This window comes from Pseudophryne corroboree, chromosome 9, assembly GCF_028390025.1.
Source record: "Pseudophryne corroboree isolate aPseCor3 chromosome 9, aPseCor3.hap2, whole genome shotgun sequence".
Classification (NCBI taxonomy): domain Eukaryota; kingdom Metazoa; phylum Chordata; class Amphibia; order Anura; family Myobatrachidae; genus Pseudophryne; species Pseudophryne corroboree.
This window is the reverse complement of record NC_086452.1, coordinates 117,082,547-117,106,739: the sequence shown is the minus strand read 5'-3', so window position 1 is coordinate 117,106,739 and position 24,193 is coordinate 117,082,547. Positions and strand designations below refer to the sequence as shown.

At 45.9% G+C, this 24,193-nt stretch overlaps 1 protein-coding gene and 1 pseudogene across 7 annotated transcripts in view; one reads left to right on the top strand and one right to left on the bottom strand.

Annotated features, from left to right (window-relative positions):
• Positions 1–24,193, top strand: part of CACNA1E (calcium voltage-gated channel subunit alpha1 E) — a 1,569,892-nt gene that overhangs the window by 536,981 nt on the left and 1,008,718 nt on the right. The gene's annotated exons all lie outside the window — the stretch shown is intronic.
• LOC134964719 (5S ribosomal RNA) lies at positions 3,652–3,770 on the bottom strand (annotated as a pseudogene).

The following is a 24,193-nucleotide window of genomic DNA, read 5'->3' as shown; positions in this document are numbered from 1 at the left end:
ATCATAAGGCCTATGGGGAGGCAGAATATCCGCATTGCCCTTGGAAAAAACATCAACAAAATCCTGGTATTCCACAGGAATGGGTGCGGGAATGGCAGCAGCTATTCTGATGGGAAGCGTAATACATTCCTTATTACAGATGGTACCCCATTGTGAGATCTCCCCCGACTGCCAATCAATGATGGGATTATGAAAGGCCAGCCAAGGGTGACCCAGAACCACTGGAACTGCTGGGCAATGGGTGAGGAAAAACTCAATTTTTTCAGAATGCAGAGCTCCTACCGAGAGTAGAACAGGAGGTGTACAGAGAGAAATAACCCCATTGGACAAGGGACTCCCATCTAAACCATGCATAGTGATACACCTACCCAAGGCTAACTGAGGAATACCTAAGGTCTTGGCCCATGTCAAATCCATAAAGTTCCCTGCAGCTCCACTGTCCACAAAAACAGAGACCGAGGAACAGAGGCTGCCAAAGGAAACTTTAGCTGGGACTAACAGTGAATTATTTGAGGAGATAAGCTGCAGACCAAAGTGAACCCCCTCACAATTCACTTGGTCGAGACGTTTCCCGACTTGTTCGGACAACTACGGGCAAAATGTCCCTTACCTCCACAGTATAAACAAAGACCAGAATTTTGCCTTCTGGTTCTTTCTTCAGAAGACAGTTTGGAGAGACCTATCTGCATAGGCTCCTCTATGTCCACAGGGATGGAAAAAACACAAGGAGTTGACCCGACAGATGCTCCTTTTTCAGCCCTCCGCTCTCTGAGCCGACGATCAATCTTAATAGAGAGCTCCATGAGTTTATCGAGAGTCTCAGGAGCGGGATACTGAAGGAGACTGTCTTTTATAGACTCAAATAAGCCGAGGCGAAACTGACTGCGCAGGGCTGGGTCATTCCATCCACAGTCGTTCGACCAACGGCGAAACTCCGTACAATAAATCTCTGCGGGATTCCTACCCTGTCTGAGAGCACGCAACTGACTCTCGGCGGATGCCTCTCTATCAGGGTCGTCATACAATAGCCCTAAAGACTTTAGAAAGGCGTCTACAGAAAATAAAGCCGGATCGTCTGTCTTTAAACCAAAAGCCCAGGTCTGAGGATCCCCCTGAAGCAGAGAAATAATAATTCCAACCCGCTGAGCCTCCGTACCTGAGGAGACTGGTCTCAAACGAAAATAAAGTTTACAAGACTCTTTAAAATTAAAAAACTGTTTTCTATCCCCAGAAAAACGGTCAGGCAGATGCATTTTTGGTTCAGGAATGACCCTCGGGGAAGTCCGTAACAGATCTTCCTGTGACCTCACCCGAAGAGACAGATCCTGAACCATCTGAGTAAGCTCTTGAATCTGGCTAACTAGAAGCTGGCCAGGATTTGGCCCGACACCGGTGGGATTCATGAGGCCGACAAATCTCCCAACTGAACAAGGGAAAAAATTAACTCCTGTTTAATTTTAAATTTAGTCTGGCCGGTGATAATGTTATGATTCCCGTACTCCAGACCAGAGGAGATCTTATGGCAGAGGTCTGAGTACTGGAAAGATATACTGGTTGTGGGAGCAGGAGAGCCTAGTAACCCCTGGCGCCCTAACTCCGTTGTCTCGCCCGTGTTATCAGAAATCCCCTGCGAGACTATGGTTGCTTGAGCCCATGGCAGCCGCGTTCGAAGGGCGGATTATGTCTGCCCAACCCCGATGCCCCCTCAGGTCTTAATGGGAGACAAAGGGAAATCCGAGACAGGGTGATAACAAGGGGCCCTCTGACTAAGCAACCAGGCCAGGGGTTACAAGCTAACTAACTAAACCAAAAAGTATGTGCGGACTAGCCGCCAGGGAAAAGGACAACCAAAGATCCACTGATCCGTAACTCCTATCCAGCACCGCTGGATACCAGAGTGGATCAGGGGGAGCGGAATCCTCCGCAAAAGCTCCAGAACACAAAGATACAAAATAATAAACAGTAAGCGGTCAAGCCGCAACACACGGCTACGCCGCGACTCACGAACACCACAGGATGTTAAAGGTGCTCGGTCAGACTCCAGGAACAGATGACAATTTCCGAGTACAGGATCACTGAGGACAGGAACAACCGGATTGAGCAGGACTGGAAACTCTCTGTAACCAACACAGGCAAACAGGAAGCTATCACCGGCGTCTGTGAGAAGTCCAAAGGGTGCTTATAACTGTGAGCTCCCCAATCAGGAGCCAGACTGGGTAATCACAAGTAATGCCGTGCAGCTTGCATGCTGCACGGCCAGCACACCATTATACAATTAGAAAAGACCCAGCAACGGGGAACGCGGCCCGAACGTGGCGTCCCCGTTGCTAGGGTCTGAGCGGCTCCGTGCGCCCGGCATCTAGCGTTGCCAGGGAGCCGGCGGCTGTACGCGCACGGCGTCCCTGGTTGCTAGGCGCCGGGCCGCACCGACGAGCGGACCCCGGCGCCTAACACCAGTGGTGGCCTCCAGTTGCCATACTTTCTAGCATATTACCATGCCACCCATCTCGCTAGAATTGTTAAGATGTCCAGATCAGACGTTGTAAAACAATGGCCGCTTATTGTGAATCACGCAGCTCCACTTGTCAAATGTACTTCCATGGATATCTCAGTGCCCTCGCTTTTTGCACCCCACTCTGGGCCCTACACTCCAGTGTTGGAAAAAATATAAAAATCTTTCATCTTTTAAATCTGGGATCCCATTTCCTACTCCCCTGATGAATAATCCTGATTTTCCTCCGGGTATGCAACCATCCAGACTGTCCTCTTGGTCAAATGCAGGCATATCCCATATTTGTCATCTGCTGAAGTTTCTAACTCTGGTCTATGCTCCTTTGAGGATCTTCAGGGGAAGTATAATCTTCGTCTCAGCCCTTCTGGATTTATCTTCAAGCTAGGCATTTTGTCTACTCCTTAAGAACACACAATTCAACATGGGCCCCTACTAAATTTGAATCTCTCTGTTTGGCTGAACACTCTCCTAGACACTTAATCTCACAGTTGTACAGTTTATGTCTTGATAGCATGAATACTAATCTTCCCTCATACTGTATGTCTTGGCATGGCAGGGTGAGCTGCATAAGAACCTGATGGAAGACCAGTGGACTTGTATTTTTAATCACACCTATGTTAGCTCCTCCTCCCTCCAGGTGTTGGCTACTCAGTACAAACTTCTGGCTCATTGGTATAGATGCCCGATGCAAATTCGTCGAATGCACCCGAATCTACAGTACCTGTTATATGCTGGAGGTGTTATCAGGGATTGGGTACTCCCCTCAACATTTGGTGGAGTTGCCCTGTCTTGAACTTTGTAACAAAATTACCTGAAACGCCTGAATTCTGGTTACTTAACCTAATGCAATATGCAGGTAAAGAAAGGAAAGAAATAACCTTTGTTGGGAGCACTCTATCTCGGAAACAAAAATTAATAAAAATTGTAATGATTTATAGGTTAAAACGTAGCTTTTATTAGCTATGTTTTAATATAAACACAGATAGATCCAAAATGAGTAGCTTTTTTTAGTAGTGAACCACAAAAATTTCTGTATCTGTGAATTTATTAATGAAATCGTGATACATTAATTGCATAAATGTTAAGTATATATCCAAGTCCATGCAGGACAGACCTTTTGCTTATGTGGTACAAGGAGTAACCTAGAACACCTGGTATTCCCAGGTGGTTCCCCAGCCAAGTACTGACCAGGCCCAACACTGTATCGCTTCCAAGATCAGACAAGATTGAGCATGTACAGTGTAGTATGGTAGTAGGTTGCTTAACGTTTAAGGTGCCACTGTTATGAAGGATATATAGAGTGGTTATAATGAAAGGTCCTGATTTCTCAAATAATATCAGTGCCTTACATGGTTTATAATAACAATTTGCAACCCAATCATCAGGGTATACAGAGGGTTTAAATAATCTGGTCAGTATTGTTCTATATCTAAGAGCTCTAATATAAACTATTTCAGAGCGGTTTTTGGGGAAAAAAATCATCAGTTAAGTGGTTAAGGACACACCTGAATATAGAGAACACCTTGCCCCCCATTATCTGGAATACCGTAACTGTCACAGTTAACTCTCTACTCCCTTCCTTCTATCCCACTCTCCTCTTTATTTTCTCTGTCTCCCTATCCCTTCTCCTGTCAGTATTCATATGACTATTTTGTAATGTTTCTTTATCTGGAATTGTATTTCTGATTGAGTGATTGTATTCATTGAAATATTGGCTGTTCTTTGCAACTTAGCTGTTTGTAACCTTAATGGCCTTGCGACTGTTTACTGGTTCTTCTTCTTCAAACTAATAAAACAGATTGTACTAAATAAAGAATGTACACTCACATGTAGAAAGATGTGCATGGAAACATTTATTCCATCGTTCATAGTAGTGACTGTGGCAGGGTGGAAATCTCCCACATGTGAAGAAAGCGTTAACCTTCTGAGGCTCAAGAGAGAGCCACACCCTTTCTTCAATTAACCAGAGTTCTGGTATATAAACCTGCTTGTGTGGGTCAGTCAGGGGGTGGGATAGTATTATGTGTACCTTTAGCAATGTCTGGGTGCTGGATACCAAAGACCCTGACCTCAGGGCCAAAACTAGGATTTCCATCACCTGGGGAAAGGCAGTAATTCCCCCTCCCCCCCCACCACCACCTTGCTTATAAATCACAGAGGGGGAAGGGCAAAAAAATGGTGTGCGTCTAAAGCTCATTAGGGATAAAGCTCAGAGGGGAGGTGAATAATGGGGTGTACTTTAATCACAGAGGGGGGTGAATAATGGGTCACAGATAAATCACAGAGGGAGGTGAATAATGGGATGTGCAGAAGTCAACTGGTTTAGCTGGGCTGCTGGGGGCTGTGGAACCATGAGACTGGCTTTAAGGAAGACACTGTGGGGGTCTGCCCTGTGCTAGAGTCACCTGCAAGTGGGACTTCCAGGATAGCAAGCTCAGGCCCATCTCACCCACACAGCAAGTCCAGCCCCACTGCACATCCCATGGAGGCCCCCACCTCCATCTACCCAGCCAAAAATTTCCTCCCAGAATGACCCCCTCCACCGGGACTCACCTAGGAAATACTGCAGCTCTGTTCCCGATATTCTAGATAAGGTCCATCCTCCTCTGCTCCACTGACTCTCATCAATCTGCCAGAAAGGCAATAACAAGCCGAAAAGTTACTGATATAGTGGAGCTGCCTGTCAGCGCCGGCAGGCTGCATGTCAGTCAACAAAAGGCAAGGCCACTTCGGGGCATGCGGAGGGTAGTAAGTAAATTGGACAGTCTTGGTACCCCCTTATATCCACATGGGGCACATGACCCGTTAGCCCCCCTCCCCCCCCCAAAGTTTTGGCCCTGCTGACCTACTTGTTTGCTGTACTACTTCAAAGGGTGCTAGATACTACAGACTCTGACTAACCTGTTTTCAGTACACTTGTGAATGCTGTTTCTTGTAAGCTGTACTTTTATGTTCCTGAATTGCTGCTATAAGAATTAATTGCAATGGCTGTGCCTGTGTAATGATTCATTGCACTGGCTGTACCTTTTTGCTGCAATAAAAGCTTTCGCCTGAAATCTACAGTGATGCTAATAACACTGACAAAGTCGCTGAGATGTTGGTTAAGTAAACTGCACGTATATAATATTTCTTGATCTTAAAATGTGCACCACACTAAACCTTGAAGTAAAGTATCTGTTTAATTGTATGGGTTCCATTGCACCCAATCATAGTTATTGTCACAACTGAGGGCTGAGGCTGACCTGGGGAAGCCTCAGGTGTAGGGGCTGGCGTGTATGTGTTCCTGGACATACAGGAGATCTAGCACTGTCGGACCGAAGGTGTGACCACAACAACGTAGTATAAAATAAAGTCAGTTTATTGAACACACAGTATGAACACCTTGGTAATGCTATGACTTCAACAGTAGATGTGCAGAAGGATATAGCAGTACAGTTCCTATAAGCACAGAGGTAATAAATGCTGTGGCTATGCACAGAGCCGGCCTTAGGCATAGGCAAACTAGGCAATTGCCTAGGGCATCTGGTATGCCTAGGGGCACAAGCAGCTTCTGCTGATTAAAATGATATGCGGCATATTCATATGCAGATACAGCCACAGTCGCACACAGTATATAGGCATGCTGCATATAATTTTAATCAACAGAAGCTGCTTGTGCATCCTAGCCCCACATAGCAATGCAAATAAGATGCATTTTCATAAAAAATAGGCACCCGACATTAGCATAGCTGCCAGCTGACTCACGCCAGGAACTATATGTGTCATTATTTGTATAAGGGCATTAATAATGTGTAACATATGTGTAAGGGGCACTATGTGTGTCATTATGTGTATAAGGGCACTAATAATGTGCGGCATATGTATAAGGGACATGGGGGTCATTCCGAGTTGTTCGCTCATTGACGATTTTCGCAACGGAGCGATTAAGGCTAAAATGCGCATACGCATGGTACGCAGTGCGCATGCGCTAAGTATTTTAACACACAAAGCTTAGTAGATTTACTCACGTCCGAACTAAGAATTTTCATTGTTGTAGTGATCGGAGTGTGATTGACAGGAAGTGGGTGTTTCTGGGCAGAAACTGGCCGTTTCCTGGGAGTGTGCGGAAAAACGCAGGCGTGTCAGGGAAAAACGTAGGAGTGTCTGGAGAAACGGGGGAGTGGCTGGCCGAACGCAGGGCGTGTTTGTGACGTCAGACCAGGAACTAAACGGCCTGAGCTGATCGCAATCTGTGAGTAGGTCTGGAGTTACTCAGAAACTGCTAAGAATTTCTATTCGCAATTCTGCTAATCTTTCGTTCGTTATTCTGCTAAGCTAAGATACACTCCCAGAGGGCGGCGGCCTAGCGTGTGCAATGCTGCTAAAATCTGCTAGCAAGCGAACAACTCGGAATGACCCCCATTATGTGTTTCATTATGTGTATAAGGGCATTAACAAAGTGCGGCATATGTGTAAGGGAAATTATGTGTATAAGGGCATTAATAAGGGTTGGCATAATGTGTAAGGCGCATTATGTTTATAAGGACATTAATAATGTGAGTCTTATGTGTAAGGGGCATTACTGTGTGGTATTATGTGTATAAATGCATTACCAGTGTGTGGCATTATGCGTATAAGGTGCTCTACTGTGTGGCGTAACGTATAGAAAGGGCACTACTGTGTGGTCTAATGTGAATAAAGAGCAATATGGTATAGTGTAATGTGAATAAGGAGCAATATGGTGTGGTGTAATGAGAATAAAGAGCAATATGGTGTGGTGTAATGTGAATAAGGAGCAATTCAGTATGATGTTATGTGAATAAGGGGCACTACTGTGAGAAGTAACGTATATAAGGTAAATTGGTACTACTGTGTGATGTAATGTGAATAAGGGACACTATCGTATGATAAATTGTGAATAAAGTTGCACTACTGTGAGGCATAATTTGAATTGGGGGTACTAATGGGTGGCCGTGCCCCTTGCCAGCAAAAACTCATACCTTTTTGGGCTGTGCGCTGAATGTGCACACTGTTCTTATTTAAATTACAGGGGGTAGGAAAACAAAAAATGGACTGCTATGGGTGGGGGGTGATAGTGCTGGGAAAAGGGCGCAGAGTCAGAGGCGGAACTAGCGGTGGTGCTAGGGGGCACCAGCCAAAATCTTGCCTAGGGCATCACATTGGTTGAAGCCGGCTCTGGCTATGCAGAACAAGATGACAAAGTCCTTGCAGGATCCAGAGTTGGTAAGTCCGTGGCCACAGCTAACCACTTTGATGAGGAACGAGCTGGTATTGCCCAGCAGGTGATGCACAGGAAGCTGGGATAGATACAGGTGCACAGGGTTCAAGTGGTACGTGGAAGAACTGTCCGAGACTATCGGATGGAACCAGTGCAAATGAAAGGTGTGCTGAACTCACCGGTGAAGTTAGAGTCCGATGGTGAGTATCAATGAAAACTGTGGTTCGATGTTGTGTGGCAGAAGAGGCAAGGTGATATTGAAATACCGCTGGTAACAGAGAGTGGTACTGGAAGCTGGAAGCGATGTTGCAGACAATGAAAGCTAGGAGCGATACCAGGACACCGCTGAAGGCTGGAAGTGGAGCGGGACCAACACTGGAAGCTAAAAGCCGGTGTCAGATCGCAGCAGATAACTGGGAGCAATACTGAAACACTGCAGAAGTCAGGCTGCACCGCAGGATGGTAACTGCTGCGGGTCTCTTATTGGAGCAAGATCACAGGAGCTGGAATACTTGGAAACACAAGCTGAAGAAGCCACAAACAGGAGAGACATGTGTACTGGGTTATACAACCAAAGCACTGACGATTAGGCAGCCTAGATGCAGGATATTTATACCAGCTGGGAAGCAGGCATTGGCTGGATAATCAGGCAGAGTCCAGAGCGCAGCGGATAGGCTGTAGAATGTCATGTGGTAAAATCAAACATGGCTGCGCCCATGTTTGAATATGGAGGGAAAGTCTGTTTGTACATTAACATGTGGAAGTCAGCGATAATGGCGAATGGCGGTGGAGGTCGCGGAGGGCAGGAGATGCCATTCGCTTCAGAAGTAGGGATTAACAGAGTAGTTGCCATGACAGCACTGCTGGGATCACAGAAGGGAGGCTGAGGTAATGCTGCACAGTGCGCTGTACGCAGACAGCACAGGTGGAATCCAGGCTTGGAGCGCTGGGCCAGTCTCAGGAGACATTTAGAAGGTAAGAAGTGGTGACTAATTACCCGGATCGTGACAGTTATCACATGAGCAATTTAAAATCTAATCAGACACATGCATCATACACATCTGATATACAGATGGATTAATCTCTAAATTACAAGACCAACATAGGGTGATTTATGCATACGGTGGCACGGTAGTTGCAGAGGGCTTAATCTGTGTTTTATACCTGCATTTCCAAGTGTTTCTGTCTTCCATTTTCTCCAACAGTCTACAAATAATGTAATATGGTTAGTGGCTGCTTGATTGGACCCTAGAGTGTTTGTGTAATAGGGAATTTAGAATGTATGCTGCAATGGGACGGGGGCTGTCTACTCCATTTTCCAGTTTGCATAAGACAGTATTGCATGTGAATCACTAACTGCATGGGTGGCATTCAGTATGCCGCCTGTTAGGATCCCGGCGCTCAGTATACCGGCGCCTGAATCCCGACACCTGGCATACCGACAACAATTCTCCCTCTTGGGGGTCCACGACGCCCCTGGAGGGAGAATGAATAGCGCGGCGGGTGTAACGCGTCACCATGCCTGCAGCGTGGCGAGCGCAGTGAGGGATCCCGCTCGCCGACCACTCATACTACAACCAACTGCACATTACTCATTCTGAAAACAGTTGCTAAATTAAAAGTATCATGTATGAGGAGTATCTGGTTTATGTTTATGCATCTATTGATATTAAGTTGATAGTAAATATGGTTATTTCTGCCGCTATATTGTTACAAACAAAGGCCCAGATTTATCAAGCCATGGAGAGTGCTAAATTGCGGTACTGAAATTGCTACCTCGTAAGTAGAGGGGTTGGAAATATATATAACATATGCTTATTTGTCCAGCAGGTGGCAGCAGAAACGCTCAGCGCAATACATTGCAGATTGTCTTACTATGAAATGGATAAAAGATTTCTCATTGTAATTTTTCCCACAGTGGCAGAACACAACCCATTTAGCAGTGTAATCATCCACATAGTCTCCTGTTTTGCCAAAGTAAACACATTGTGCCCTAGGGCATATTTTATTCTGTCTCAATAACTTTGACACATTATGGTTTGTTGGCTGTGTAATTAGAAGTATGGAAATGACTAAACAGAGCATATTTACTAATGATTGCTTATAGCACTAATGTTAGAGACTGTATCCTAGTGTATAAAGAGTGAAAATATTATGACAACCTTTAAAACCTTTTGCAACATCTACAAGAAAATAATATACTACACAAAACACACAATTCTAAGGGGCAGATTCAATTAGCCGTTGTGTTTACCATGCGGGTAAAGCTCTGGGTTTAATGCCCAGAGCTATTCAATTAGTATGTAATTTCCCTGTGCGGTAAACTTGCAGTTAATGCACGTTAACCCATAGATTCCATGTAAAGTGCCTGGAATCTATGGGTTACCCTGCACGGTAAGCCTCAGGAGCTGCAAGGAAAAAGATGTGTTAAATGCATCCTGTGGAGCCACTGTGTGGGCATTAGGCACTGCTAATCAGAATAATTCCAAAAATATATATAGGCCCACCAACCGCACCTAGATGACCTCATCTGGTGGGTCCCTAACACTAAGCTTGAAGTCCAGGGCATGGGACCCCCCAAAGTCAGCACAGCCCAACACCCTCAAGCATCAGTGAGGCTAGTGAGAGCTTAAAGTGTTGGTAAATGTTACATAAATAAGAGGCAGAAGCTATGTGTTAGGAGTGTTATATTGATGAGAAGTAATAATTAGAATGTTAAAAGGTGTTACATGGGACCCCAAACTCATCCATACAACTGATAAATTGTATACATGTATTCAGGACTTATCACCATAGTTCCCAATATGCAGTCTGTAAATGCCAGAGATCCATGCTAACTAAAAACACCCTTGGGTAGGTGGGAGAGGTGCTAATCCAAGCTGAAGGAGTTTCCCGCTTCAAGTGTACTAATGTACACAAGACACAACAACCTATGAGGGTTGCGAGGGAAAATGTGCAATGTCAGTAAGTTGCTGATTTTCCAACCACCCCCATAGCATATCAATGGTATTTTACGGACTTCACCAAGAACTCAATATCCCACAAGGGTATTAAAAATAATGGATATTTAAAAAAACAAAAACAGAAAACAAAGCACTTGATTCAATGCAATGCGAATTGAACAGTGATGGTAAGGAGCTCCCGAAGCTATTTAATTCAGTGCGTTATTGTATCGGAGAATGCCAGGTTTCGCACCTTAAACACAAGAACCAGCATTCTCTGACTTAAGTGTCGGGTGCGTTGCTGTTTCTGGCGCGCTAAGAGCAGAAAACAGCATTGCACCAGTAGTTTTGTCGGATTTCTGCTCACTCCCCAGGAAGGGTGAGAGGAGAAATCCTAAATTCCGGCATAACGTCACACTGAATTGAATAGCTCCGGGGGCTCCTTCTCACTGCTGTTCAATTTGCGCTGATTTGAATCAAGACCAATGTGTACTGTATACCATGATATAAAATAACATGTCAGATTATAGAAAAACGTTCCTATTACTTTTCTATTTTGATACCATTATAATCTGTGCAAACACATACTGTGTGTTATCTACATGACATTGCACAAGATCAGGCATCGATCTACCCGCCTCCCTTTGCTCCTGTGGACCGTGTTGCTCTCAGACAGGCAGCGTGTTGTCACTGGAGTGTGAAGAAGCAAGCTGAGCAGCGACATATGGAATCCTGAAGAATAGCCTAAAAGCTGGAACCACAGTCAGTAATCATTTGGGACTGGGTTTTATATAGGATATCCAACCCCAAAGCTAATTTTGTTTCCTTTTGACAGTTCACAGTTAACACTTACACACTTTTTAAAAGGGACAGTCATACAAATGATACAAAAATCAATTGAACTTGCTATACAGACTTGGCATAAAGCTGTAAGGTAACAACATACACAGAAAACATTCAGCTGACGCTTTTCTTTTACCCTCTTTCTCAGTACATTTGGTGCTTTTCATTATTTTTTTCATGACCCACACAAATTATACCTCGTTTATCCAGTAGACTGTTGTATGTAAATACCATTGTTTTCTATGTAACCCAATAATGGGTACAGTGTGTGCGGGGGAACATGTGCCTCCGGGGTCTCTGGGTGGCCCACACTGCACACCCTGCACCCAGCGACAGCATCTCACAACAACTCTGTGGCAAATGGTGCAGCGGCCATCTTTCCAGATATTTGCGCATGTGCAGTAATGAAATCTCTGGGAAAATGGCCACTGCTCAATTTCCCCAGAGATTTGCGCATGCACAATAGAGTTTGTGACCCTCAAGTGCTCAGACTATTGCGCTGGGGGGCCCCCAACGGAGGAGAATGGACAGGGGCCTCCTCCTCTGTTAATACAACCGTGATGTAAACCAAGACTAGAAAGAACCGTAGTTTAAAGACAGTGGCATAACAATGGTAATTAATAAATTTTCATTCATTTTTTTTTTTTTAAAGAAGGGACTGTCATACTGTACATTTTGAGTAACTTTTTCATATTCGTACTCCGGGCACACCCGGGCCTATAGTGTTACAGGTTAAGTATCCCATAAATACGGAATATTCCGAAATACAGAATTTTTTTAGTGAGAGTGAGATAGTGAAACCTTTGTTTTCTGATGGCTCAATGTACACAAACTTTGTTTAATACACAAAGTTATTAAAAATATTGTATTAAATGACCTTCAGGCTGTGTGTATAAGTTGTATATGAAACATAAATGAATTGTGTGTATGTACACAAACTTTGTTTAATGTACTAAGCTCGGAACAGCTAGCAGGTATTTTTACCATAATTTTTAATCTTTCCTTAGCACAGTGTATTGTTCCTAAAAAATTTAAATCAACAGTAATCACTCCTATCCCCAAAAACGGTAAAATTAATACTAATGAGCCAAATGACTTCCGACCAATTGCCCTTACGTCATTAATTATGAAGTCATTTGAAAAACTGATTATTAGACATTTAAAGGGCTTTATCCCGGCCACCCTTGATCAGTTCCAATTTGCATATAGGGCAAACAGATCTACCGACGATGCAGCCCTTACCTTATTTCACAAATAAGGATTCTTCAGTGAGAATTTTATTCGTTGACTATAGTTCGGCTTTTAACACCGTTGTTCCCATTTCTTTAATTAACAAATTGACCCAGTTAGGTGTGGACAGTTTTGTCTGCAGATGGATCTTTGACTTCTTAACCAAGAGGCCTCAGGTAGTCAAGATCAACAATAAAATTACAAACGAGGTAACGATTAGCACAGGTGTGCCACAAGGATGTGTGCTGAGTCCGTTACTTTACTCCTTGTTCACCTACGATTGTGTTTCTAAATCAGACAAGGTGCACATGCTTAAATTTGCGGATGACATTGCCGTCATAGGGCTTATTAGTGGGAATGACGACTCAGAATTCATATTCGAAGTATGTAGGCTGGAGAAATGGAGCCAGGATAATCATCTATGTCACAACTGAGGGCCTGAGCTGACGGAAGGCAGCCTCAGTTGTAGGGGCTGAGATGTACCGGAACCTGGGAGGTTGTATCAGACCCCTGGACATGTAAGTAACATGAAGAGAAACCGCCCGAAGGCGTGACCACGACAACTTGAGTAAAAGTCAATGATATTTATTTATGACAAACTCCATGCATCACAGTAGCAGTAAAAAGTAACATAAAAATCAGCAGAGAAATAATAATACAGTTCCTGGGTACTACAGGGTGGCAGGGGCCACAGAGCTCTGGTGGTATGAGACAGTTCTTATTATCTGCAAGTTGGAAAGTCCTTACCAGGCTCAACTGTAGCAATGAGGAAAGCCCAGGGTCGTACCAGCTGGTGTTCCAGGGAAAGCTGGACTGCTGTAGATAAAATGCTGCTGTGGGTACTGGTTAGAACCAGACAGGTGTTGGCACGGAGTGGATACTGGCTGGAACCAGTTAAATAATAAATAAAGCTTGAGAGCGATGCAATGTAGATGAAATGTAGAATTTGAGAGCGGAGAAATAATAATACCGGTGGAGAGTGGTAAACTGCAGAAAGGACACCGGTCCTTTAAGAGAAGCTGTACACTGCTGGAAGCAGGTGATGTTGTAGCTGGAAACAGGTGAGTCCAGAATGGATCGGAGAGTCAGGCTACACCGCAGATGGAATGCTGGTGCGGGTCTCTATAGCAGAAGTCTGGAGACAGGAGCTGGAACCTGGAAGACATTCACAGAAGAGAGACAAACTGGAACTAGGTTTGACAACCAAAGCACTGACGCCTTCCTTGCTCAGGCACAACCTATTTATACCTGCAGCAAGGAAGGCATTGGCTAGGCAATTATGCAAATTAATAATACTGACAACGGATTGGTAGGAATGATCAGCTGACAGAATCCAAGATGGCTGCGCCCATGCAGACACTTGGAGGGAAGTTTGGATTGTAATCCATGTGGTCTGGAAAACAGTAATGGCGGCGCCGGCCACCGGAGACAGGAGACGCCAGGCTGACAGATGCACATCCGACCACGCGGACACAGCGGAGGCCGCGGCTGACGTAATCGCCACTCTGAATGCAGAAGCTCAGGGACGGCGGCGGAGGCCGCGGGAGACGCCATGCCAGATGTATAAGGCGTTACTGTGACTGCGTCCAGAAAGACAGGAGAGGATGCGGGAATGTGCACATCAGGATAACAGATGGGATCCGGTCCTGGAGCGCTGAGCCAGCCTTAGGAGGCATCTGATAGGTAAGAAATGGCGTCCAGATACCCGGATCGTGACAGCACCCCCCCCTTTAGGAGTGGCCCCAGGACACTTCTTTGGCTTTTGAGGAAACTTGGAATGGAATCTCCGGACCAAGGCAGGAGCATGGACATCAGAAGCATTGGTCCATGAACGTTCCTCAGGGCCATAACCCTTCCAGTCAATAAGATACTGAAGTTGACCGTAACGGTGACGTGAGTCCAGGATCTTGGCTACTTCATACTCAACGCCTCGTTGAGTTTGGACTTTCGGAGTTGGAGGAAGTGAGGAATGAAACCGATTCAAGATTAGCGGTTTCAACAGGGAAACATGGAATGTCCTGGGTATCTTTAAGAAGGGAGGCAACTGGAGTCTGTAAGCAACAGGATTGATGACTTGATCAATTTTAAAAGGACCGATGTAGCGAGGTGCAAACTTCATACTGGGAACTCTTAACCTCAAATTCTTCGTGGATAACAATACCCGATCACCCACCTTGAGAGCAGGAACTGCTCGACGCTTCTTATCCGCAAACTTCTTGTACCTGAACGATGCCTTGAGCAGAGCTGATCGTACGCTCTTCCAGATATTGGCAAACTGATGCAAGGTGATATCCACTGCGGGAACAGAAGTTGCTGGAAGCGGTTGGAACTCAGGGACTTTAGGGTGGAATCCAAAGTTGGTGAAGAATGGTGTTGAAGAAGATGAAGAATGATACTGGTTGTTATGACAGAACTCGGCCCAGGGAAGTAATTGAACCCAGTCATCTTGAGAGGAGGACACATAGATGCGGAGGAAGGACTCCAAGTCCTGATTCACCCTCTCAGTTTGACCATTGGTCTGAGGATGGTAAGCCGTGGAAAACTTTAGCTTGACTTGGAGGGCTTGACATAAACTTCGCCAGAATTTGGCTGTGAATTGAACTCCTCGATCTGAGATAATTTCTTCTGGAAGACCGTGGAGTCGAAAGATCTCTTGTATGAATACTTGAGCCAACTTGGAAGCTGACGGAAGACCGGTGAGAGGAATGAAGTGTGCCATCTTGGTGAACCGGTCAACTACCACCCAGATGGTATTAAACTTGTTGCACATGGGCAAATCTGTAATAAAATCCATCGACAAATGGGTCCATGGTCGACGGGGAACAGATAGTGGAACCAGTTGCCCCGCAGGCGACTGGCGGGATACTTTATGTTGAGCACACTTTGGGCAAGATGCAATAAACTCCAAAACGTCCTTTTTCAGAGTTGGCCACCAATAAGACCTAGAGATAAACTCCAGGGTTTTTTGGATACCTGTATGTCCGGCAAAGCGAGAAGCATGGGCCCAATGCATGAGCTTCTTCCTTAGTGTCGGCTTCACAAAACTTTTCCCTGATGGGGGCGTAGAGTCCATCCCTACCGTGGAGAATGCCAACGGATTTATAATAGGATGCTTGTCTGAAGACTCTGACTCATTTTCTTGCTCCCATGAGCGGGAAAGGGCATCGGCCTTGCGATTCTGAGAGCCCGGACAGAACTGGAGTTTAAAGTCGAACCTGGAAAAGAAAAGTGCCCATCTGGCCTGACGAGGGTTGAGACATTGTGCGCCTTTCAGATATAGAAGGTTCTTGTGGTCTGTAAGGATGGTGATTGAATGAGAAGCTCCCTCCAACAGATATCTCCACTCCTCTAGAGCGAGCTTGATGGCTAACAACTCCTGGTCGCCAATGGCATAGTTGCGCTACGCTGGGGAGAACTTCCGTGAGAAGAAACTGCAAGGATGTAAATGGCCATCTTTAGCCCTCTGAGATAACACCGCTCCTACTCCAACGGAGGAGGCATCCACCTCTAGGATGAAAGGAGAGTCGATGTCAGGCTGTTTCAGGACAGGCGCAGAGATGAACCTCTGTTTTAAAAGATGAAAAGCTTGCATGGCTTCTTCAGACCACTTGGACGGGTTAGCACCCTTCTTGGTGAAAGCAGTAATAGGCGCCACAATGGTGGAAAAGTCTCGTATAAACTTTCGGTAATAATTGGCGAACCCTAAGAACCTCTGGACCCCTTTGAGGGTTAAGGGTACCGGCCAATTCTGGATTGCTTGTAGTTTCTCAGGATCCATCTCTAGTCCGGAACCGGACACAATGTACCCTAGAAACGGAATGGACTTGACTTCAAAGACGCATTTCTCTAATTTGCAATAGAGATGATTGACACGGAGACGGGACAGAACCTCCTTTACCCAAAAACGATGTTCCTCTAAATTGTTGGCAAAAATGAGGATATCGTCTAGATAGACCACGACATGACGGTATAGAATGTCTCTGAAGATCTCATTGACGAAATGCTGGAAGACAGCTGGAGCATTGCTCAATCCGAAGGGCATGACGAGGTACTCATAATGTCCGTCACGGGTGTTAAATGCGGTCTTCCACTCGTCACCCTCACGGATCCGGATGAGATTGTATTCACCTCTCAAGTCCAGCTTTGTAAAGATGGTAGCTCCGCTAACTCTGTCAAAGAGCTCAGTAATCAGGGGTAAAGGATAGCGGTTCTTAATGGTAATGTCGTTCAAACCTCTGTAGTCGATGCACGGCCGCAGACCACCATCTTTCTTTTTTACAAAAAAGAAGCCTGCGCCGGCTGGAGAAGAAGAAGGTCGAATGAACCCCTTTGCTAGGTTCTCTTTAATGTATTCCTCCATAGAATGCGTCTCGGGCAGAGACAACGGATAAGTTCGGCCTCGAGGTGGAACCTTCCCTGGAACGAGATCAATCGGGCAGTCCCATTCTCTATGAGGAGGAAGGATATCAGCAGAAGCTTTACTGAACACATCCGTGAAATCTTGATATGGAGGAGGTGGAACATCAGACGACCTGGGGGAGGAAGAACAGACAGGCAACACTTTAAACAAACATGTCTCAGCACAGGAGGGACCCCATGCCAGGATTTGCGTAGTCGTCCAATCAATTGTAGGATTGTGAAGACGGAGCCATGGAAGGCCCAGGACCACAGGATGTGTGGCTCTTGGAATCACTAAAAGTGAAATAAGTTCGGAATGAAGAACTCCCACTCTCAGACGAACTGGTAGAGTCCTTAGAGCAATAACTGTATCAAAAATTTTACTGCCATCCACGGCAGTTAAGGAAAAGGAGGAAGGAAGTCTCTCGGTGGGTAGGGACCACAGTTTAACATAGGCTTCGGTAATAAAGTTCCCAGCTGCTCCGGAATCCAGGAGGGCAATGACGTTCTGATAACGTTGAGCAACTTGAAGCGAGACTGGGAGATTACAATCTTGAGGAGATGGAGAGGAGATCATTACTCCTAGCCGGCCCTCTCCTTGACGAGCTAGGACTTGGAGTCCCGGACGTTTGGGACAGGCATTAATGGTGTGAGACGGAGCTGCACAATAAAGACAGAGAGACTCGGAGAGACGTCTTCGGTGCTCAGCAGGAGTTAAACGGGAACGGCCAATTTGCATGGGTTCATCTTTAGTTGATGACAGTTGGCGAGGAGGAGGAGCAGAAGATTTTGGAGCAGATGATCTTCCACGCTCAGTTGCTCTCTCTCTGAAACGTAAGTCAACTTTTGTACAAAGTGAGATTAGCTCATCTAACTTGGAGGGTAAGTCTCTGGTAGCTAACTCATCTTTAATACGCTCGGATAAACCATGCCAGAATGCAGCATACAGGGCCTCGTCGTTCCATGCCAGTTCAGATGCCAGGATCTGGAACTGTATAAGATATTGTCCTACAGTATGTGATCCCTGGCGTAAACGGAGAATCTCAGACGAAGCTGAAGTTACCCGGCCTGGCTCGTCGAAGATGCGCCTGAATGTTGACACGAATGCAGTGTAAGAAGATAGCAGGGTGTCGGACCTCTCCCATAACGGTGATGCCCAGTCAAGGGCTGAGCAACTGAGAAGTGAGATGATGTAGGCAATTTTTGTACGGTCACTGGGAAAATTGCCAGGTTGTAGCTCAAACCGAATCTCACACTGGTTGAGAAATCCCCTGCAGAATCTTGGAGATCCGTCAAATTTTGCTGGCGTTGGAAGATGAAGACGTGGAGCAGAAACGGGTAAGGTGGGTGGGGTTATAGTTGGAGTCGCTGTGGTTGACGCCCCAGATGCGCCTGATCCACGGAGAGTTGTCTGAATCCTATCCAGCCGAGTAGAGAGATCCTGGAGACAGCGGATGATGTGGCCCTGTGCAGCCTCCTGATGTTCAAGTCGGGCTGCCAGTTCTTGCATCGGCCTGGCCGCTTGATCCTGGTCTCCGGCTGGATTCATTTGGTCAGTGCTTACTGTCACAACTGAGGGCCTGAGCTGACGGAAGGCAGCCTCAGTTGTAGGGGCTGAGATGTACCGGAACCTGGGAGGTTGTATCAGACCCCTGGACATGTAAGTAACATGAAGAGAAACCGCCCGAAGGCGTGACCACGACAACTTGAGTAAAAGTCAATGATATTTATTTATGACAAACTCCATGCATCACAGTAGCAGTAAAAAGTAACATAAAAATCAGCAGAGAAATAATAATACAGTTCCTGGGTACTACAGGGTGGCAGGGGCCACAGAGCTCTGGTGGTATGAGACAGTTCTTATTATCTGCAAGTTGGAAAGTCCTTACCAGGCTCAACTGTAGCAATGAGGAAAGCCCAGGGTCGTACCAGCTGGTGTTCCAGGGAAAGCTGGACTGCTGTAGATAAAATGCTGCTGTGGGTACTGGTTAGAACCAGACAGGTGTTGGCACGGAGTGGATACTGGCTGGAACCAGTTAAATAATAAATAAAGCTTGAGAGCGATGCAATGTAGATGAAATGTAGAATTTGAGAGCGGAGAAATAATAATACCGGTGGAGAGTGGTAAACTGCAGAAAGGACGCCGGCCCTTTAAGAGAAGCTGTACACTGCTGGAAGCTAAGCTGGAAGCAGGTGATGTTGTAGCTGGAAACAGGTGAGTCCAGAATGGATCGGAGAGTCAGGCTACACCGCAGATGGAATGCTGGTGCGGGTCTCTATAGCAGAAGTCTGGAGACAGGAACTGGAACCTGGAAGACATTCACAGAAGAGAGACAAACTGGAACTAGGTTTGACAACCAAAGCACTGACGCCTTCCTTGCTCAGGCACAACCTATTTATACCTGCAGCAAGGAAGGCATTGGCTAGGCAATTATGCAAATTAATAATACTGACAACGGATTGGTAGGAATGATCAGCTGACAGAATCCAAGATGGCTGCGCCCATGCAGACACTTGGAGGGAAGTTTGGATTGTAATCCATGTGGTCTGGAAAACAGTAATGGCGGCGCCGGCCACAGGAGACGCCAGGCTGACAGATGCACATCCGACCACGCGGACACAGCGGAGGCCGCGGCTGACGTAATCGCCACTCTGAATGCAGAAGCTCAGGCACGGCGGCGGAGGCCGCGGGAGACGCCATGCCAGATGTATAAGGCGTTACTGTGACTGCGTCCAGAGAGACAGGAGAGGATGCGGGAATGTGCACATCAGGATAACAGATGGGATCCGGTCCTGGAGCGCTGAGCCAGCCTTAGGAGGCATCTGATAGGTAAGAAATGGCGTCCAGATACCCGGATCGTGACAATCTAATTCTTAACGTTACAAAGACAAAAGAGATGATCTTGGACTTTAGGACAACCCATCGGTACACTTACAGTACTTTGGTTCTGCACAAGCAAGAGGTCGAGACAGTGACATCCTTTAAATTTTTGGGTATGATCATATCTAATGATTTGTCATGGTATTGCCATATTGACAATGCAATAAAGAAAGCTCAACAACGGTTATATTTTTTAAGGAAACTGCGTTCTGCAGGAATATCTGAGCCAATTTTAGTCAACTTTTACTCTTGTACTATTGACAGTGTGCTTACTTACGGTATTTCCGTTTGGTATGGAAATTGTAATGTAGCAGAGCGTAAATCACTCGATAGAATTGTTAAAACTGACGGAAGAATAGTCGGTTTATCATTGCCAAATATCCAGACCATTTATGAAAAGAGGCTCCTTAAGAAGGCCAGGAGTATACTGAGTGATGAAACTCATCCCAATCACAGGCTATTTACCCTGCTTCCTTCTAAATTACGTTATAGGTCTTTGTTGTGTAATACTAGTAGACTGAAATGTAGTTTTTTTCCTAAAGCAATTAGTATGCTAAACGGTTTCGAGGGCCGCTCATCTCTAGTAGATAGGAGTTGTACCTGCTTACGTGTCCACTTGTGTTCTTATGGGTTTAAAATATTTTATGGTGTTTTATTGACATTTGTATTCTTGTGATATCTGCTTGTTCATTCGGAAATCTCATTGTTTGTTCACATGTGAATATCTAATGATAATAAACTAAACTCAAACTCAAGTTAATAAAAATATTGGCTAAAATGATCTTCAGGCTTTGTGTATGGTGTATATGAAACATAAATGCATTCTGTGCTTAGACTTGGGTCCCATCGCCATGATACAGATGGGTCCACATTTATCTTGACCTTTAATAGGATTAACTGAGACTGGCCAGTCGAACTTAATCCCCTGCTGTAATGACTTAATCCCCTGCTGTATTGTTCTCTGTATTGTATTGCAGCTGAGAACAATAGATGAATGGTTTATGCTAATAAGTCATGTTGTGCCTAGGCGCAGAAAACTAGTCAAGATAACCGTGGACCCATCTGCATCTCATTACGGTATGCAATTATTCCAAAATACAGAAAAATCCGATATCCAAAATACTTCTGGTCCCAAGCATTTTGGATAAGGGATACTCAACCTGTTTCAATTTTTTTGTGAATATTAGTATTGTTTTTAAATAATATGAGTGAATGTAAAGAGACTCAATCCACAGAATGCATAATACATCTCAATTAGAGGGGCAAGAAGGCATTTCCTGGTGATCTGCATTTTCTGAAAAAAGATACCTATTGCATGTCTAACCATGCCCACTATGATGCAGCCATGCTTCCTGTCCTATATCTGGAGTCCCATATGTTGAGAGTTATCAGTGCCAGATTAAGGTCCACATGGGCCTGGAGCTGAGATTGATGAAGGGCCTATTGTGTGCCAACACAGGGAGTGTGACCAGTGCAATGGTGGTGTGACCAGTAACGTAGTGGTGTGACCAGTAACATGGGGAGTGTCCTGTGCTATGGTGGTGTGACTAGGGATGTGGGGGTGGGAGGGTGGGGGGTGTCCTGTGCTGTGGGCAGCATTCCAGTGACAAGTTAAAATTTGGAGCTCATGTGGTCCTCTATGTTCGTATGTGCCTACAGTATTATTATTATTATTATTAAATTTTATTTATAGGTGCCACAAGTGTTTTCAGCTCCGTACAAAGGACAGTACAGGGAGACAAAACTTAGCATTACAGTAAATAAATAATAAGTAGAGTACAGGTAACAAAGAGCACCACAATTCTCAAAACATAATACAGCTTAGATGTAAGTAGCGAGGGAGTGATCATCGTACTACTTGGGGCTGGCGCCACAGATAGAGATGAGCCTTTACCAGCAGGAGAAAAAGACGGTAAAGATGGTCGCTGAGTACGAGAGGGCTGTGAGGGAAATGTGTCAAGGAGGGCTTTGACAACAAGAGGAAAGAGGGCCCTGCTCTGAGGAGCTAACAATCTTGTAGGAAGGGGCTTCAGACAGATGACATGAGGGATGGAGGACCAGCCTCAGGACTAGGTTATGCATCAGTAGGGTACTCTTTTATTAATAAGTGGGTCTGCCTATATGTGCTCCCCTATGTCTTTATGTTCTTCTGTATGTCCGCATGTGCTCATCTACAGCTGTATGTGCCTATGTCTGTATGTACCTATGTCTATATGTGCTCCTCTATGAGTTGTGTACTGAATCCCGACAGTTAGGATGCCGGCAGCCAGACTACCGACAGCCACATCCTGACTATCAGAATCCCAACACTTCTTTGTACGTAAACTAACTCTACCCCTTACCCTCTCCCTAATCCACCCTCAGCCTAACCCATCCCTCTGCCTAACCCTAACCTACACCTTAGTGCATAACCCTAACTTCTTCTCCCTGGCATAACACTAAACCTCCCTGGCATACTTGAGTTCAGGTAAGGGGGAGAGAGAGAGAAAGGGGGAGAGAGAGAAAGATATAAAGGGGGTGAGAGTGAGGGAGGGAGAGAGAGAAAGGGGGAGAGAAAGATAAAAGGGGGAGAGAGAGAAATAGATAAAGGGGGATTAGAGAGAGGAAGAGAGAGAGAGAGAGAGAGAGAAAGGGAGGGGAGAAAGAAAGGGGATGAGAAAAGAGAGGGAGAGACGACGAAAAGGGGGGAGAGAAAGTGGAGAAAGTGAAGGAGAGAGAGAGAAGGGGCAGAGAGAGAGAGAGAAGGGGGTAGACAGAGAGAGAGAGAGAGGTGGGGAGAAGTGAGAGTAGGAGAGAGAGTAAGAGGAGAAGGGGGATAGAGAGAGGAGGGGGAAAGTGAAAAACGAGAGAAGAGGAAAAACAGAGAGAGAGATGGGGCAGAGAGAGAAGGGGAGAGACAGAGAGACACCGGTGAGACACCGAAAGAGAAGGGTAGTAGACAGAGAAAGAGAAGTGGGGAGACAGAGAGAGAGAGTGAAGGGTAGAGAAAGAGAGAGAGAGGAAGAAAGGTGAGAGACATAGAGAGGGAGAAGGGTGGAGACAGAGAGAGGGACGGGGAAAGAGAGAGAGAGATGGGGGAGACAGAGACAGAAAGAGAAAGGGGGAGACAGAGAGATAGAGTGAGAAGGGGGAGAGGGGGTGATAGAGAGAAGGGTGAGACAGAGAGAGGGGGAAGAGGGGTGAGAGGAGAGGGAAAGGGGAGCGAGAAGGGGAGGAGACCGCGAGAGAGAAGGGAGCAGCGGGTCCCCGTCATCAGCGCCACAGCCACGAGTGCCTCCCGCCATCGGCGACGCAGCCATGGGCCCCAACGTCATCGGCACCGCAGCAGCAGGTCTCTCCGCCAACGGCGCCGCAGCTGCGGGTCCCCCCACCATCGGCGCCGCAGCTGCAGGTCCCCCTGTCTTATTGTTTTCGGGCCGGGGCCGGTCACTACATCGAGACGTTGAGGCCCGGCAACAGTTAGCAGAGGAGAGGGAAGAAAAGTGTGGGAAGGGCTAAATCGCCTCCTGTTTTGTTTTGGTCCGCGGTGGGCCTCTTGTCACTGGATGATGGATCTGAAACATAGGGTCGCTGTAGTGTATGTGGGCACTAGGTGGGGTGGAGGGGGTGAGGAAATGAGTGGGCATGGCTTCGGAAGGCCACTATGGTGACAAAAAAAATTATAATTCTTATCACCAATGTCTAACAATACCTTCTGGGCTTATTTTCTTTGGAGGCCTAGAGCTGCAGCTCCACCTGCCCCACTTTTTAATCTGGCCCTGGGAGTTATGCTCATCAGCAGGTAGATGTTCCTACGTTATAGCTCAGAGAAGAACCTTTTTCCAGAAGTGCTAATTGCACCAACGTGGGTGTGTAATATTCTAAATTTGTAGTGAACCTAGAACTGGGGCAAGAGGGCAGGACTGGCTTACACTAGACTGAATGAGACTAAGAGGGTAAATTATACTTCTTCTCATTTAGGCCCAGACTTACAGTATCAAGTCTCGGAGAGTGATATATAGCACGGTGATTAAGTACCAACCAATCACCTCCTAACTGTCATTTTCCAAACACAGCCTGTGACATGTCAGTTAGGAGCTGATTGGTTGGTACTATACCACTGTGCTATTTATCACTTTACAAGGCTTGATAAATAGTCCACATAGTGTCACCAATATTGAACACAGGGG